Source organism: Staurois parvus, unplaced genomic scaffold, assembly GCF_062004578.1.
Source record: "Staurois parvus isolate SC_StPar_1 unplaced genomic scaffold, SC_StPar_1.0 ptg000119l, whole genome shotgun sequence".
Lineage (NCBI taxonomy): Eukaryota > Metazoa > Chordata > Amphibia > Anura > Ranidae > Staurois > Staurois parvus.
Window position 1 is genome coordinate 83,543 of NW_028317915.1, and position 17,831 is coordinate 101,373.

Genomic DNA, 17,831 nt, shown 5'->3' on the forward strand with positions numbered 1-17,831 from the left:
TTCAGTATGTTCGTTTCAGGACGAAAAACGGACAGCCGTGTATTTCTATGGACTAGCGGATGATCATCTGTTTACATCCGTTAATGTCCGCATCCGTTAACATCCATTTTTTTGAACGGAAGAAAACCCTAGTTTTCATCTGTAAAAAACCCAGAACGTACAGTACAAAAAAACTGATGTAAAACGGACATACGGTCCATTTTTGCATTGGTAAAGGATGCAAAAAACTGATGTAAACTGATGAAGAACAGATGAAATGCGGATGTGAACGGATGAAATGCGGATGTGAACGGATGAAATGCGGATGTGAACGGATGAAATGCGGATGTGAACGGATGAAATGCGGATGTGAACGGATGAAATGCGGATGTGAACGGATGAAATGCGGATGTGAACGGATGAAATGCGGATGTGAACGGATGAAATGCGGATGTGAACGGGTGTGAACTGACGGAAAACGGGTGTGAACTGATGGAAAACGGGTGTGAACTGACGGAAAACGGGTGTGAACTGACGGAAAACGGGTGTGAACTGACGAAACACTGGTGTGAACTGACGAAACACTGGTGTGAACTGACGAAACACTGGTGTGAACTGACGAAACACTGGTGTGAACTGACGAAACACTGGTGTGAACTGACGAAACACTGGTGTGAACTGACGAAACACTGGTGTGAACTGACGAAACACTGGTGTGAACTGACGAAACACTGGTGTGAACTGACGAAAAACGGATCCGTTTTTTCTTTGAAAAAATGTGACTGAACTGATGAAAGAAATGGACCGCCCGTGTAAAAGGACCCTAAGGAGAATTGCACAAAAAGTTAAGATGGCATGGATTTCCAATGGCTTTAAGGGCCGGTTCACACTCCATGCGTTTCAGTTGCTTTTTTTTCTGCATTCAAAACACACAGAAAGTAGGTTATATGGTTGTCAATGTCATCGTTCACATCAGTGCTTGCAGTTCCAGTGCGTTTCAGTGGAAGAAAAAAAAAAAAAAAAAAAAAAAAAAAAAAAAAGGAAAACAGGCTGCATTTTTTTCTGCACAGAACTGTACTGGAACGCGGCAATATGCACCAAAACCGCACTGCAACGCACATGTCTCCATTTAAATTGAAGAAAAATGAGGGGAAAAAGTGAATTGGAAGGCATAAAAACACATTGGTCCGTGCCAAAAACACATCACAAACGCACTGGAACGCCTCAGAAACGCACATTAAAAAATGCATGCGGTACAGATCTGGATTGTGTTTCTCTAGTGTAAATCGGCCCTTAAAGTTAAAAAAAAAAAAAAATCTTATAGTAGCTTTTAGCACCTCACTAAAAGTGCCAATATTGTCCGTTCCAGCCAAAGCTAGCCTCTGTCCTTCTGCCTGCCCATGCATAATCTTACTGGCCAGTAAAGATAATAGCGATTGGCCAATAGAACTGCACTGGAGGCAAGAGGGAGTGGGCAAGTACCAGGAAGTGGCGAAGAGTTGCCCATGCAGAACTGCCCTACATCTGAGCAAAGTAGAGGCACTCAAAGTTGCTTAAGGTGTGCACAAGAACCTGTAGGGTATTTCTGTGACCTGTAGGGCATTATCATCAAGTCTAGGTAGCAGGCTGCTTAATAATCAATGGTATGTTCGGCGATCACAAGTCCATTACACTGGGTCACTCTCTTGACTGAGAGCCCATTACACTGGGCCAAGCATGGGTTTGTCCTACATCCCAACCACGAGTAAACTCAAAGAGGGGAAAAAAGCCGGTGGCGCTTCAAAACTGTACTTCATCATGAAGACGCTTAATAGACCATGTCGAGGTCCAGGGGCCTTTCAGGTTAAGAAGGAATGTGGAATCCAAAGTGCTCCAATATATTTAAAAAGCCATTTGCAAACAAACCATTCACCCTGGGAGGCATTGGTGACGCCACCATGCCTCCCAGCAGAGCGGTAAGCTTCAAATCTTGCGAGAATGAACTACATCCAGCCCACTGCAAGTGTGCATTCTTATGGGCTTTTGAGCTCTGCCAGTGATGTCACAGAAGCTTCCAAGCAGGGTTGGAAGGCTGGGTCCAAGGTATTTTTTTTTTGGGGGGGGGGGGGGATGGGGATGGTTTCTTTACAAATGGCTTTTTAAAGCCATTTCTTTTAGGGAGGAAGTGAACTGGAATCCATGCAAAGCTTTCCTTGACCATGGAAAGACCATGGAAGAACCATAGAAGAACCATGGAAGGACCATGGAAGAACCATGGAAGGACCATGGAAGAACCATGGAAGGACCATGGAAGAACCATGGAAGAACCATGGAAGAACCATGGAAGAACCATGGAAGAACCATGGAAGAACCATGGAAGAACCATGGAAGAACCATGGAAGGTTTGTTGACTTTCACCTACAAAGCCTGCTCGAGGGAAGGCCACCCTCTAGCATTTGTAGCAGTTGTCTTGCCAAGTTCCTGATTAACAAATAAAATACTTCATTCTAAACAGAATGGTTTTAACTGAGGGGCTGCTAAAATTGCAAAACTACAACCAAATTCACCACTTCCAGTCCGGACACTTTCACCCCCTTCCTGTCCAGGCCAATTTTCAGCTTTCAGCGCCATTACACTTTGAATGACAATTGCGCGGTCATGCAACACTGTTCCCATATGAATTTTGTAGCATTCCTTTGAGACAGATAAAACTTTATTTTGGTGGTATTTATTCAACACTGGGATTTTTATTTTTTTGCTATATTAAAAGAAAATATCCCCAAAAATGTTTTAAGTGTTTTTCTTCCAAACAAATAATCTTTCTTCATAAATCTTGGCCAAAATGTATTCATCTATCTTTTAAGTAAAAAAAAAAAATAACCCAAATGAATTTATAAACAAAAATTATTTAACTTTTTTTTACATTTTTAGATTTATGTTTTTGTTTTTTAACATACTGTCACCCTAGCAGTACAGTGTCTCCATAGATTTTTTTTTTTTTTTTAACTCTGATTGCTTTTACACCCATAAAGGCTGTAAAAGCAATTGTCTCTCCTCCTCTCTGGCTGCATTCTTGCAGCCATTGAGAAATAATGTGTGAGTTGTGATTGGTCACAGCTTGTCACATGGTACAAGGCTGTTGGGAATAACCATGTACCATGAGACCTCTGTGATCATTCACAGATTTCACACGTAGTAAGCAATGATGGCAACAAGTGACAACTTGTTTACTACTATTCATTTGATCACTGATTTGCCAATCAGTGATCACATGATCAGGACCTCGCACATAGGTCCCGTACAGCGATCGGTGTTCTGCTGTGTCCTCCGGATAATAATTTAGTTTATTCGGCATGAAATGGAGCTTAGTTATGTAGCATGAGGCTGTATATTCTGCAATATTTACATTATTGGTAAACTCATTCAATGAATCCAAGGCCTGCAAGCTGAGATAACATGCACTGTATTGATGCCTTCACACAATGTCACAGGAACCATGAGAAAAAACATGAAGTAAAAGAATTGGAGTCGTTCTCCAGCTATGTGTGATTAACCTATTAACCTGAAATCGGTTATGATATCTCTGTTTTACTAACCTGGCAGCTTATTATTCTAAAAGGGAAACCTTCATTAGGTTTGCAAATATTAAAGATTCTAACAACCAGCAAGAATGAGTCGGATTCCTTACATTTAAAGAGCGCCTGTCATTTTAGATCCATCATGGCAGCGCCTGTTAGAGGGCATCCGCTCACCTGCTGCCGCCACGTCCCTCACCTTGTTGTGTCACTGCCGCATCACCAGCCGTCCCATTAAATTGAACGGGACTGTCGGTGAGTCAATGGCGGGTCAGAGGGGGAGCCGCTACGGGACAGAGATGACAGCTGCTCTTTAAAAATTACGATATGATTTAAATAAGTAATGGCGCAACGAAATGAAAAATTCTGGTGCCGAAAACGAAAATTCAAAATGCACTTGGCGAAAAACTGAAATGCGCAGGTTTTTAAAAATGAATATATATTTTTTGGAAAGAAATCCACTATGATTAAAAAAAAATATATATACCCGAATTTTTTTGTAAAATATGAAAGGATGTTACGGTGAGTAAATAGATACCCAACATGTCACGCTTTAAAATTGTGCACACTCATGGAATGGCGTGAAACTGCGGAACTTAAAAATCTCCATGGGTGATGCTTTCAAAATTTCTACAAGTTTGCAGTGTAAAGTTACAGAGGAGGTCTAGTGTGAGAATTTTTGCTATCGCTCTGATGTTCGTGGCGATACCTCACGTGTGGTTTGAACACCATGAACATATGAGGGCATGGCCTATGTATGCGTTCACCACTATGTGCAAGCACGGGGGCACTTTAAACTATTTTTTTTTTTTTTTGCACTGTCCCTTTAAAAAAATGTTTAATCACTTTTATTCTTATCACAAGAAATGCATGCATCCCTTGTGATAGAAATAATTAGTGACAGGTCCTCTTTATGGAGAGATATGGGGTCAATAAGACTGTACATCTCTCCTGTGCAATGTAAAGCATTGGATCAAAAAAAACCATTGATCTAGTGCATAAAATTAAAAAAAAGGCCCGGAACTGGAAGTGACATCGCTCTGGTCCTCCAAGGGCATAGAGATGAGTGGCAGCCATCTTTCCTTCACTCATGTCTATGCCCAGCGCCGGGATCGTTCAATGGTTTCTAAGGTAAGGCTGAGAACTACCGAGCGGCGGCCGGTGGCCGCAGTGGCGTTGAGTGGTGGGGGTTTTTCGGCACCTGTATCAGTGCTTTTTTTCATATCGGCCGAAAGGGGTGTTCTCGGCCAAAATGTTTCGGCCACCGAAATTTCGGTGCATCCCTAAAACCGAGCCTTTTCACTAGTGATTTAAATCAAATCCACCCTGCTTAGGTCTGAGATTCTGCCAACAGTGGGCTAAAGATAACATCACAGAGTCAATCCAGACTCTGCAAGGATCCCGGCAGTAATGTCAGGATCCACCCAGATGCTTGACTGCCAGCTGGCTTAGCCTTTTAGTGTGCCACAGAGTCCTGCCCAATGCACAGTCCAGTGAGCACTAGAGGAGCAGAGCACAGAGCAGTGACTGGCAGTCACCACCATTGGTTCAAGGTGGGCCCAAGAACTGAGCTCAGAGTAGAGCCAGCGGGGGTCATTGCAGCATCTACATAGGTGAGTATGAATGTTTTTATTTTTGAATTCTGCACTTCTCTTACCAACCATCCCAACATCACTAGTAGGGTGGGCACCAATGATTCAAGTCTGCTCCCCAACCAGGGGCGGACTGACAACTCATGGGGCCCCCGGGCAATAGGGGATCATGGGGCCCCTGTGTCCTTGCCCACACTCAAAAAAGCCTATAAAAAAAAGGTACCAGGGGCATTTCATGGGGCCCCCTACTGATCCCGGGCCCTCGGGCAGTGCCCGAGTGCTCGAATGGTCAGTCCGCCCCTGTCCCCAACCACTCAATATGGAAAGTAAAGGAAGGGAGAGTTCGTTACATCTTTTCATCTAGGGGTCCTCATCTTTCTTGACTGCAGTTTCATATCTCCTGGTGGCCAGTGGCAGTGAGAGGAAAAGCAGAACACTTATTAGTCAATCTGTCACTATCCTCTCTTCTCCTGTCAGCATGCCTCTTGCGCTGCAATATACTCAACTGGCTCCTTGTGCTGCTTCTCACTCCCTCAACCTGAGCTCTACTGTAACGGGGAATGAAAAACCTTTTTACAAATTCAAATTCACGTTCTCACATTAGTGGTAATAAAAGTATTAAATGATGAATATAGAGCTGCATTTGTGTCTTTTATTGTAAATCCGTCTAGACTTCATCTCCGGATGGAGGAAAGGCTGGCAAACGAATGCATTGCCAAAATGACCACCGGTGACATATCCACTAACACCCAAACTCCACGTGCACTGCCAAACTTCTCTGACCATGTCAACCAACAGCTGCAGCGGGAGAATATTTCGAGGAAAATCTCTCAGCAAGCTGGGATTCGTCAGCATTTCAGACTGCAAATTTTATTACATGGCAGTTGGCTAAAACAATTTATGAAAATAAATATCACTTGTCTGAAAAGAAAAAGGCAAAAACGTTTTTGTTGGGGCTCACTCAGAAAAACGTAGCATCTGTACACAAACATAAAAAAAAAAAACAAAAAACAAAAACAAACAACAAAAACAAACCAACTAATGCCGTGTTCAGCTCTATGCCGGTAACCACACATAGGGGAGAGTGCACATCCATCCCTTGAAGTATATATTTTGCATCCAGGGATGTTGAAACATCCCTGTACACATGCCTATGTTCAGATGTGTGGTTGCCACTGTACAGCCGAAACCTGTCATTATTTATTTCAGGTACTTATATATCGCCATCAATTTGCACAGCGCTTTACATATATATTGTACATTCACATCAGTCCCTAACCCTCAAGGGGCGTACAATCTAAGGTCCCTAACTCACATTCACATATATACAAACTAGGGCCAATTTAGACAGGAGCCAATTCACCTACCAGCATGTCTTTGGGAGTGTGGGAGGAATCTGGAGTACCCGGAGGAAACCCACGCAGGCACAGGGAGAACATGCAAACTCCAGGCAGGTAGTGCCAAGGTTGGGATTCGAACCAACGACCCGAGTACTGCCAAGCAGAAGTGCTAACCATTTAGCCACTGTGCTGCCCATCATTGATTTGTACAGCCGGCTGTGCGCAACACTTGTGACTTCAGGGCGCAGAGATACTTGTTTTTTTTTGGCGTATGGACCTCTGCAGAGACCTCATCTCCTTTTGCCCTTCCCTCTCTGCCATGGCCATAAACTAGGATAGTGGGCAGAACCAAAAGAGAACCTTGGTGCCCAATCTGTGGCCCTTTGGTACTTGCTGTGTGGCCCTTTGCAGACCTCAGTAGTCAGTTGGGGGGGAAGGATTTATTATGACAGTGATCATTAGTCTCATGTAGCATGTCCACAATCTATAACTAAGGCCTTATGCATACAAGTGCCAAAAAAAACTCAGCATTTAGATCCATATGGCATTCTAAACTTGGCTCCCAATGAATCCATATTCTAAAACAGCGTTCAGAAAAAAAAAAGCCCAAATCCCAAATTGGGAGATACGTTTTCTCATCTTTTTTATGCAGTATGCATGAAGCAACATGGGCGGACAGACATGGGGCCCCCGGGCAATAGGGGATCATGGGACCCCTGTGTCCTTGCCCAAACTCATAAAAGCCTATGAAAAAAGGTACCAGGGGCATCTCATGGGGCCCCCTAGTGACCCCGGGTGGTGCCAGAGTTTACAAATGGTCAGTCCGCCCGTGTAGCAACATAGGGACACTAACCCTAGGTTCACATCTATGCGGCCGTGCAGGCCGCGTTTTGCTCGGGCACGACAGCCCATTCATTTGAATGGACTCCTGTGCCCCTGACACGCAGGGAAGAAGTCCCTGCACTACTTTGGAAAACGCAGCCTGCATGGGAACCTCGTTCCCCAGTACGGTTGCGTTTCCCAGTGCGGCCGGCATGCCATTAGAACTAATGGCACACGTCCGCAGGTCTGCAATTCTCTGTGCGGGTGGTGTGGCTGCACGGATTTTCGTGCGGATCCGCAGCGGCACCACCTGTACAGATGTGAACCGGGGGTTAGAAGCAGGTGGCTCCTCCCGCCGAATGTTCTATATTGCTAGGAAGCAGGCGGCACTCTTGGCCACAGCCACTGCTTAGGACTGACACGTATATAATGGTGTGTAATCAGAAGGCGCTGCTGCCTATTGCACACTATTTGCATGTTGGACCTGAATGTGTGAAGTGCAAGTGTGTGTTATTGGTTGCTAGGACGGTAAGCGGCTTGAGCCACCTGCATCCTAGCAACGAAGGATACTAGACAGCTTGAGATGACTGAATCCTAGAAACGAAGGATGCATGTAGGCCCTGAAATAGTCATTCTTCAGCAGTCAGGTGACTGACCTTTCACATTTGTACAACTGCCAATAAATAACTCATTCAGGGCCAACACATGCCCCTCATTGCTAGGATGCAGACGGCTCAAGCTGCCTAGTGTCCTTCATTGATAGGATGCAGGTAGCTCAAGCAACCAATAGCACACCTGTGCTGTACGCTTGTAAACATTACATTAATGTTTTCATACATACAATGTGTACACACATTCTACACAGGATCAAGTGTTGCAGTAAAATCAAGCATGGATTGGCATTTTATCTACAACCCATGGGCATGAGTCCTGGAATGTGTCTTCAGTCTCCAATCACCCCTGTTGTATGTGCTCGGCCTCTGACCGCCTTCCCCCAGCATGCACGCATCATCTGACTCTAGCAGGCGTGCAGTCTCTGGCGGTCTGCCCCAGCAGGCGTACAGTCTCTGGCGGTCTGCCCCAGCAGGCGTGCAGTCTCTGATGCTCTCCTCTAGCAGGCGTGCAGTCTCCGACGGTCTCCCCTTGCAGGCGTGCAGTCTCCGACGGTCTCCCCTTGCAGGCGTGCAGTCTCCGACGGTCTCCCCTTGCAGGCGTGCAGTCTCCGACGGTCTCCCCTTGCAGGCGTGCAGTCTCCCCTAGCAGGGGTGCAGTCTCTCGCGGTCTCCCCTGGCAGGCGTGCAGTCTCCCGCGGTCTCCCCTGGCAGGCGTGCAGTCTCTCGCGGTCTCCCCTGGCAGGCGTGCAGTCTCCGGCGGCCTCCCCCGGCAGGCGTGCAGTCTCCGGCGGCCTCCCCCGGCAGGCGTGCAGTCTCCGGCGGCCTCCCCCGGCAGGCGTGCAGTCTCCGGCGGCCTCCCCCGGCAGGCGTGCAGTCTCCGGCGGCCTCCCCCGGCAGGCGTGCAGTCTCCGGCGGCCTCCCCCGGCAGGCGTGCAGTCTCCGGCGGCCTCCCCCGGCAGGCGTGCAGTCTCCGGCGGCCTCCCCCGGCAGGCGTGCAGTCTCCGGCGGCCTCCCCCGGCAGGCGTGCAGTCTCTCGCGGTCTCCCCCGGCAGGCGTGCAGTCTCTCGCGGTCTCCCCCAGCAGGCGTGCAGTCTCTCGCGGTCTCCCCTAGCAGGCGTGCAGTCTCTCGCGGTCTCCCCTAGCAGGCGTGCAGTCTCCGGCGGTCTCCCCTAGCAGGCGTGCAGTCTCTAATAGCCCTCTGTCATATACTGAATAATCAGTGTGGCCCTTTGGAGCTGTCAAAGGTCACAGATGGGGGCCCCCTACACACCTGGTAAGGCGACAACCACTGCACAGTCTAGTACAAGGCTGTTTAAGCGTGTAAGATCTGTTGCCAGCTGAATGGCTGCTGGTCTGGAAAGCAGCTTTACATTGAACGGCATGGGGTTACATAACCCAAGGCTTATCCACAAGCCAAAACAACAATCAGCACTTTGCAAACATGAAAAGCCAAACACTGTTCCTCTGGGCACCCAACAGCCCAGCAGGAGTCCTGGTCTTGTGCACTCTGGCAGACAAATGTCACAGACACTGACCAGGTCAAAGAGCAAACAAGGATCAATTTCCTATTCAGCAATCAGCGAGGAGCCACCCCGGCAAGAGACATACACTGTAGAATTGTACAGGAAAGGCAGACAACATGGTAGCACACTGGCTAGCAAGGAGGGTGAGGGGATCTATTTATATAAGTGTGAGTGATGGAGGGGGGAGGAGGAGGAGGAGGAGGAGGGCTGCCGTATTAAGCAAATGTCACTTTGTAGCTTAGGGGTCTTCTGAGCCAGTCAGATCACATATGCAGCCAAAAAAACAAAGCCAGCAGGAGGGGCAGCCCTGGAGAACAGAAACAAGTGGCATCCTGTAAGTTGTTTTTCTAGACCGGTTAGAACGGGAGGCCATGATCCTTGCACACGGTTTTTGGGGTTTCATTTTGCCTCAACAGGAAGTCCTGCCGCTGCAAGGGTAACAGAGAAAGGAGGAGGGGGCACTGGGGAGGTGCGCAGACCCTTCTCTCTATCTCTGTGAACGTTGGCTTGAGCCTCCTCCGCTGGATACAAATAATAAGCGCTATCTCCCTCCTGAGAATGTCAAATCAACAGCGAGATTATCTGCAGACTTTACTGCAAGCGGAAACCAATAGGAAATACTTGTCACAGCTGCTGTCTGTTATTCACTTAGATATAGGCGACCCTTGTTAAACAAAAGCGGTGGCGTGACCGGTGAAGACATACATGGCCTGGACAAGGGCTACATAGGAACAACTGGCACCCCTTGGTTAGCAGAGCATACAATAAATTAGCCGGTATAGGGATGATTTGATATGAATCACAGATTAGAGATCAATATCAGTTGGAGATGCAAGAGAAACTCTTGAGGAACAAGTCTAAATCGATGAAAGAACCATGGATATTCAGATAGAGAGTGTGTGTACTAGAGTCAGCCAGTGCAGTACACATACGAGACGACTTTTCGAGGCCAGGGTAGATCTGTGAAGGTTTGCATGCCTCCATATCATGGTATATGGCAGCCTCACAACCAGGGTTCTGCAAAGCCCTAAGGTTCCTTCCAGATGTTGCTAGGGGTTCCGTGAGCAATTTCTGCCTCTGATATCTAAATAGCGAGGAAGAGAATTCAAGAGCCAGCCAGTGCAATATGTCTGTGAAGGTTTGCAAGTATACAAGGCATGGGCAGTCCTCTCAACCAGGGTTCTGTGGAACCCTAGGGTTCCTCCTGAGGTTGCTAGGGGATCCTTAAGAAATGAGAAACCACTGCCTCTTGTATATCTAGATAGAAAGGGAAAGGATTTGACAGGCAGGGAAGTATGCATACCAGGCAACTTTTAGAAGCCAGGGAATATCTGGTCTATGAAGGTTTGCATACCTCTAGATCAGATCATGGTATAGGGCAGCTTCTCAACCAGGGTTCTGAAGAACGCTATGGTTCCTTAAGAGGTTGCTAGGGGTCCCATGAGCAATTTCTGCCTCTTGGATATCCAAATAGAGAGGAAGATAATCCAAGAGCCAGCTAATTTAGTATGCACACCAGGCAACTTTTAGAAGCAAAAGGAAAATCTGGTCTGTGACAGTTTGCATGTATAGGGCAACCCCTCAACCAGAGTTCTTTAGAGATTGCCAAGAGTTCCTCGAGCATGTTCTGCCTTCTAGCCTCCTACCTCTAAATAAAGAAGGGGGTAGTATGCATATTGGGCAACTTTTAGAGGGTCTGTGAAGGTTTCCAGGTCATAGGCAGTCTCTCAACCAGGGTTCTATGGAACCCTAGGGTTCCTCCAGAGGTTTTTAGGGATCCCTTAAGCAATGAGCAATCTTTGCCTCTTGGATGTCCAGATAAAGGGGGAATTTGACAGCCAAGGAAGTATGCATACCAGGTAACTTTTAGAAGCTGGGGCAGATCTAATCCATGAAAGGTTTGCATGTATCCAAGTCATAGTATAGGACAGTCTCTCAAACACAGTTCCTCTACAGGTATCTAGGGGTCCCTTGAGCAATTTCTGCCTGACAAGTAACCACTGACAACACTACAGCCATAGACCACCATTGTAAAAGGAGGATCCGTCCTGGTGGCCACCAGCGGAAAAGGAGGATCCTTCCTGGTGGCCACCAGCGGAAAAGGAGGATCCTTCCTGGTGGCCACCAGCGTAAAGGAAGATTCTTCCAGGCGATCACCAGTGCATGGAGCGCTCGTCCCGATGACTATCACACCAATGTATCCCGAGTTGTAGATATAGCAATTATTGTCCAAGACCACACAGTTATTTCAAGGGTTCCTCCATGCTAAACAGGTCAAGAAAGGTTGACATAGAGAGTAGAGGTTGGTCACAATTAAATGGACTTTAAATAGCCAAGCTAAAAATGGGACCAACTTCTATCAAAGCAAATCTTTTTCCATTGATAATTTTGTAAAAATAAGTTAGTCATTAGTCCCAATGTCTAGACAGAAGAATGTACATAAAGTGTATCTGAATCCAAAAACACAAATGTCATATTACAGCTTACATGTGGTGGCTGCTTAAGTTGTCTATTTTTTCAGCCTCCCCCCACCCCTTCATTTTCACCTGGTGATCCTACCAGTATCACACTTCCTATCTAAAGGTGACCACACTCACTCACTGTATCTGTGAGGAAGCAGCATTGCCACCCTTGTTTCATCTCTTCAGTTAGACTCTAAACAGCTCCCCCTCTTCTAATTTCCAGAACACAGTGTGGTGTTCTGCAGTCCACAGGAAAGGAGAATAACATTGTCTGAGTGGAAGTTACAAGGCCACTAGATTTCTGGCAGGATCAACTGGTGATTTCTCTACTTGTGGAAAAAGTACAAAGCCTGAAAATTGAAACCTAATGCAGCCACCACATAGAAGAACTGGTAAGCTGCAATATATACATCTTTGTCTTGGGTTTAGATATACAGTATGTTACCTGTATGTAACTAGACTAGAGAGTCACACTGAGATCTGTAGATCCTCAACCAAGAGATGCCAAATCTATGGTTCTGTTTGACATGCGCATATACAGCCTATTGAACACAAAGGTTCAACATTTGACATTAAATTTCAGACTGTATGATGGAGGACAAAAAAAAAAAAAAAAAAAAAAAAGGGGGGGGGGGGGGGGGGGGAGGTGTATGGTGACCACTTACACGTGCAAATGCAGTTATTGCATGGTCAGACTTGTCATCCTGGTCTATTACATACTGAGCAAATAGTCTATGGCAGGCTCTTACAATATTTTTACCCCAGAGGAACAATTAAAATAATTAACAGGTCTTTTAAAACCAATTTATTGGGGGTCAGTGAGAAAAAAAATGTCCCTTACATTGGTGGTCAGAATGCCACCCTAACAGACACCTAGAAAATTGGTGTTCTGAAGCTGGCACTGCGAAGTGGCGTTGGCCCCAGAACTATGCAGGTACAATCAAATAGAAGGTCAATCAGCCACAGCTGTAGGAACCAATAGCAACCTTTGGAGGCACCCCAATCTTCCACAGAACCTTGTATGACAAAGGTCAGCCTATGAAGACTAAGCTAACCCTGGGATCTAGAAAAAGGAGCACACTACAAATGTATAGCTAAATCTGTGCCACCTAGCAGGTCTACAACCCTATCAAACATCATGACCAAGAAGAGATGACCAAATACACTTGCAGATGCAATTGTACTAATGGAATTGGGAAATTGTGTCCATACATGTGCCAATTATTTTCAAATTAGGCTAGTAATCATCATCACGAAGGGAAACCTAGAGCCAGACCTACAGATGTGACTGCTGGTGCATTAATCCACTGTAATGAGATTATATACCACTTCCAACCTGCCCTGACTACACGCTGGTATCGCTGCTGCACCAAACCCCAGCTGAGGGTATACATGACAGGCAATGCCAAGCAGAAGTCACAAGCTGTACCATGCTTAATGAAACTGCAGCAGATCAGGGATCTGTGTCAGTCTAGACTCCATGTGCTGAGAACATCCCCTACCCCATCTACAACCCATCGCATATGTTGTATGTGCTATCCAAGGGGGGAAGATAGAACAATCCCATCAGGCAGGTTATGGGTGCTATCCAAGGGGGGAAGACAGAACAATCCCATCAGGCAGGTTATGGGGTGCTATCCAAGGGGGGAAGATAGAACAATCCCATCAGGCAGGTTATGGGGTGCTATCCAAGGGGGAAGACAGAGCAATCCCATCAGGCAGGTTATAGGGTGCTATCCAAGGGGGAAGACAGAGCAATCCCATCAGGCAGGTTATAGGGTGCTATCCAAGGGGGAAGACAGCAATTCCATCAGGCAGGTTATGGGGTGCTATCCAAGAGGGAAGACAGAGAAATCCCATCAGGCAGGTTATGGGCGCTATCCAAGGGGGAAGTCAGAGCAATACCATCATTCAGGTTAAGGGGCGCTATCCAAGGGGGAGGTCAGAGCAGTACCATCAGGCAGGTTATGGGTGCTATCCAAGGGGGAGGTCAGAGCAGTACCATCAGGCAGGTTATGGCATGCTATCCAAGGGGGAAGAGAGAGCAGTACCATCAGGCAGGTTAAGGGTGCTATCCAAGGGGGAAGAGAGAGCAATCCAATCAGGCAGGTTATGGGTGCTATCCAAGGGGGAAGACAGAGCAATCCCATCAGGTAGGATTAAGGGGTGCTCTCCAAGGGGGAAGACAGAGCAATCCCATCAGGCAGGTAAAGGGGCGCTATCCATTGGGGAAGTCAGAGCAATACCATCAGGCAGGTTATGGGTGCTATCCAAGGGGGACTTAAAGCAATCAAATCAGGTAGGTTATGGGTGCTATCCAAAGGGGAAGATAGAGCAATCCCATCCTCCAGCATGGGAAGGAGGAGCGGGTGACAGATCCGGAGGAGCCACTGACACAGGCGGTCTTAATCTCAGACCTCCATGATCCAAACACTCATCTCTCCAGCTCCACGTAACCTGCAACTTCCAACAGCCAGACAAAAAGGTCAGCTCTGTGGTTGCAGGATCTGGGGAGGAAATAAAAAGTCAACCCTGGATGACCTTGATCAGTCCCTGCACACAAATCAGAGGCCATCTACCCAGCCCGGCTCTAACAGCTCTCCCAGCAGGGGGCATCCTACTAATACCCTGCAGCCAAGCTGTCATTACACGTCACCCATGATGGACAGCTTGGCCATCCTCATCTCAGGGGTGCCCTGCCAACAATCCCCCCAATAGTACATGCTGCACCCCACCTCCACCCTGTACCCCAACACCTACCTGTCCTCCAGGCAAGGAGAGCGATCACATCCCGGGCTCTGCGGCAGTGCCATCATCATCATCATCATCATGTGTCACATAGGATCCGACGGGGGAAAATGGCGGCTCCACCAGTCCAGGGGAGGAAAAAAAATCCAGCCCGGGGAAGGAGAGAGAGAGGGGTGGGGGTGGTAGGGAGCAGTGGTCGGGGAGGGGGTGGTAGGGAGCAGTGGTCGGGGAGGGGGGAGGTGAGGCTGCTATGATCCCAGGCGATCAGGATTTGCTGAGAGAGGCAGTTTATCCAGAATGTTGGAAAAGCCCGACCTGGATCTGCCCGACGGTGCTGCTCGCTAAGGGATCGGTGCAAAGGGAGCTGGTGGCAGCCTAGTCCCGGTAATGGGCTGCTATGGCTTACAAGCCCCGGTAATAGGTTGCAACTGCTTCCTAGTCGCTGCTATTGCTTGCTAGTCCCGGTAATATTCTGCGATTGCTTGCTAGTCCCGGTAATAGATTGCAATGGCTTCCAAGTCCCGGTAATAGGCTGCGATTGCTTGCTAGCCCCGGTAATAGGCTGCGATTGCTTGCTAGCCCCGGTAATAGGCTGCGATTCCTTGCTAGTCCCGGTAACAGGCTGCGATTGCTTGCTAGTCCCGGTAACAGGCTGCGATTGCTTGCTAGTCCCGGTAACAGGCTGCGATTGCTTCCAAGTCCCGGTAACAGGCTGCGATTGCTTCCAAGTCCCAGTAATAGGTTGCAATGGCTTCCTAGTCGCAGCGATTGCTTCCAAGTCCCGGTAATAGGCTGCGATTGCTTGCAAGTCCCGGTAATAGGCTGCGATTGCTTGCAAGTCCCGGTAATAGGCTGCGATTGCTTGCAAGTCCCGGTAACAGGCTGCGATTGCTTGCAAGTCCCGGTAACAGGCTGCGATTGCTTGCTAGTCCCGGTAACAGGCTGCGATTGCTTGCTAGCCCCGGTAATAGTTTGCAATGGCTTCCTAGTCGCTGCGATTGCTTACTAGTCCCGGTAATAGGCTGCGATTGTTTACTAGTCCCGGTAATAGGCTGCGATTGCTTGCAAATCCCGGTAATAATCTGCGATTGCTTTCTAGCCCCGGTAATAGGTTGCAATGGCTTCCCAGTCCCCGCGATTGCTTGCTAGTCCAGGTAACAGGCTGCGATTACTTCCCAGTCCCGGTTGAAGGTATGCGATGGCTTCCAAGCCCCGGTAATAGGTTGCAGATGCTTGCTAGCCCCGGTAATAGGCTGCGATCGCTTCACAGTCCCGGTAGAGCCGTACGATCCCAGGCCAGATACAACGTTTTGATCGTTTCCCGGTCCCGGTAGAAGGTTCTGATCCTCTCCCAGCCCGGTAGGAAGGTGTCGCTCCTGTCCCAGGCCGGTACAGGGTGTCGCTGGCGTTGTGGCGCGCTGTATACAATGTATCTGTGTCTCCCCCGGGCCGGATGGAACGTTTCCTCCTCTGGATACAATGTAATGTGTCGCGCGGCTCCCCCTCCCCCTCCTCCTCTTCTTCTCCCCGATCCTCATAGACTGTAATGGATCACAAAATGTCCGCTCCGCCTGTCTAATGAGAGCCGGCCGCCCCCTCCTCTCCTCTCCCGCCTGGCTGTCTGTCCCTCTCCCGCCTGGTTGTGTGTCTGTCTCCGTCCTCCCCTCCTCCTCTCCTGCAGTAGCAGATGCTAATGAAGCGGCGGGGCCGGGTTAATGGACTCCACACTGCCACTACCTGACACAGCATGGCCATGGAGGCCGGGGGAGGGGCCACACACACATCATCGATTCCCCATCCATAATCGATCATACCATCAATGTACCTCACAGGGAAGTGGAATACCATCCAAGTTATTCTCCAGATCTTTGTTTCCACCCTTGTAATCTGATCAAATTTATGATCAAAAAATGTTTCTGAAGGACACAAGACTATCGATCATCAAGTTTGATGTAAACCAATGGTGACCATAAAAACTTCCATAAATGATCAATTTCTTCTCTCATCCATAATTGATTATGTCATCGATCAATGTGGCGCACACAGGGAAGTGGAATCCCATTGATAGTTGGAAGTTATCCATCAGATCTGTTTCCACCCTCACAGGGGTGGACTGACAACTCATGGGGCCCCCGGGCAATAGGGGATCATGGGGCCCCTGTGTCCTTGCCAAAACTTAAAAAAGCCTATGAAAAAGGTACCAGGAGCATCTCATGGGGCCCCCTACTGACCTCGGGCAGTGCCCAAGTTTCCAAATGGTCAGTTTACCCCTGCACCCTCATAATCCGATCAAATTTATGATTAAAAAAATGTTGGAGTCATTCTGGACTCTAACCTTTCCTTCCAACCTCATGTCAAATCACTTACAAACACATGCAGACTCCAACTCCGCAATATCGCCAAAATACGCTCCTTCCTTACCCCAGACACCGCTAAACTACTTGTACACTCCCTGATTATCTCACGCCTTGACTACTGCAACTCCCTCCTCACCGGCCTACCCCAGTGCAGGCTCTCCCCGCTTCAGACCATCCTGAACTCAGCGGCCAGACTCATCCACCTCACCACCCGCTCCACCTCTGCCACCCCCCTCTGCCTCTCCCTCCACTGGCTCCCTATCGCCCAACGCATCAAATTCAAACTACTCACTCTGACCTACAAAGCCATTCACAACGCTGCCCCTAACTACATCACCGACCTGATTCCCAAGTACCACCCTACCCGTACCCTTCGCTCTTCACAGGACCTCCTATCTTGCTCCCTGGTCTCCTCCTCACACGCACGTCTGCAAGACTTCTCCAGGTCCTCCCCCATCCTCTGGAACTCACTACCCCAATCCATCAGACTGTCACCTTCCCTCCTCACCTTCAGGCGTTCGCTGAAAACCCACCTCTTCAGGGAAGCCTACCCCACCCTCACCTAACTGCTGCTCTCCTTCATTCCTCCTACCACTCCATCCCCCACAGCCACTTCCTCCTGTACCACTACCCCCTCCCTCCTAGATTGTAAGCTCAAAAGAGTAGGGCCCTCTTACCCCTCGTGTGCTGTTTGTAGTTGCTGTACTGTTTCATGTATTGTCCCCCCCTCTATTGTACAGCGCTGAGCAAACCCTTTGGCGCTATATAAACTCAATGTAATGTAATGGAGAAGGACACAACTATCGATCACCAAATCTGATGTAAACCAAGTACAATGGT

General features: G+C 48.1%; 1 protein-coding gene across 1 annotated transcript in view; it reads right to left on the bottom strand.

Moving 5' to 3' along the window:
* LOC149467197 (SET-binding protein-like) overlaps positions 1–16,136 on the bottom strand; it is a gene marked incomplete at its 3' end in the record, with an annotated part of 54,211 nt that extends 38,075 nt beyond the window's left edge. Inside the window, exon 1 of the mRNA XM_089672073.1 lies at positions 14,647–16,136. The remainder of the gene's footprint in view (positions 1–14,646) is intronic.
* Between the last annotated feature and the right edge of the window lie 1,695 nt (positions 16,137–17,831).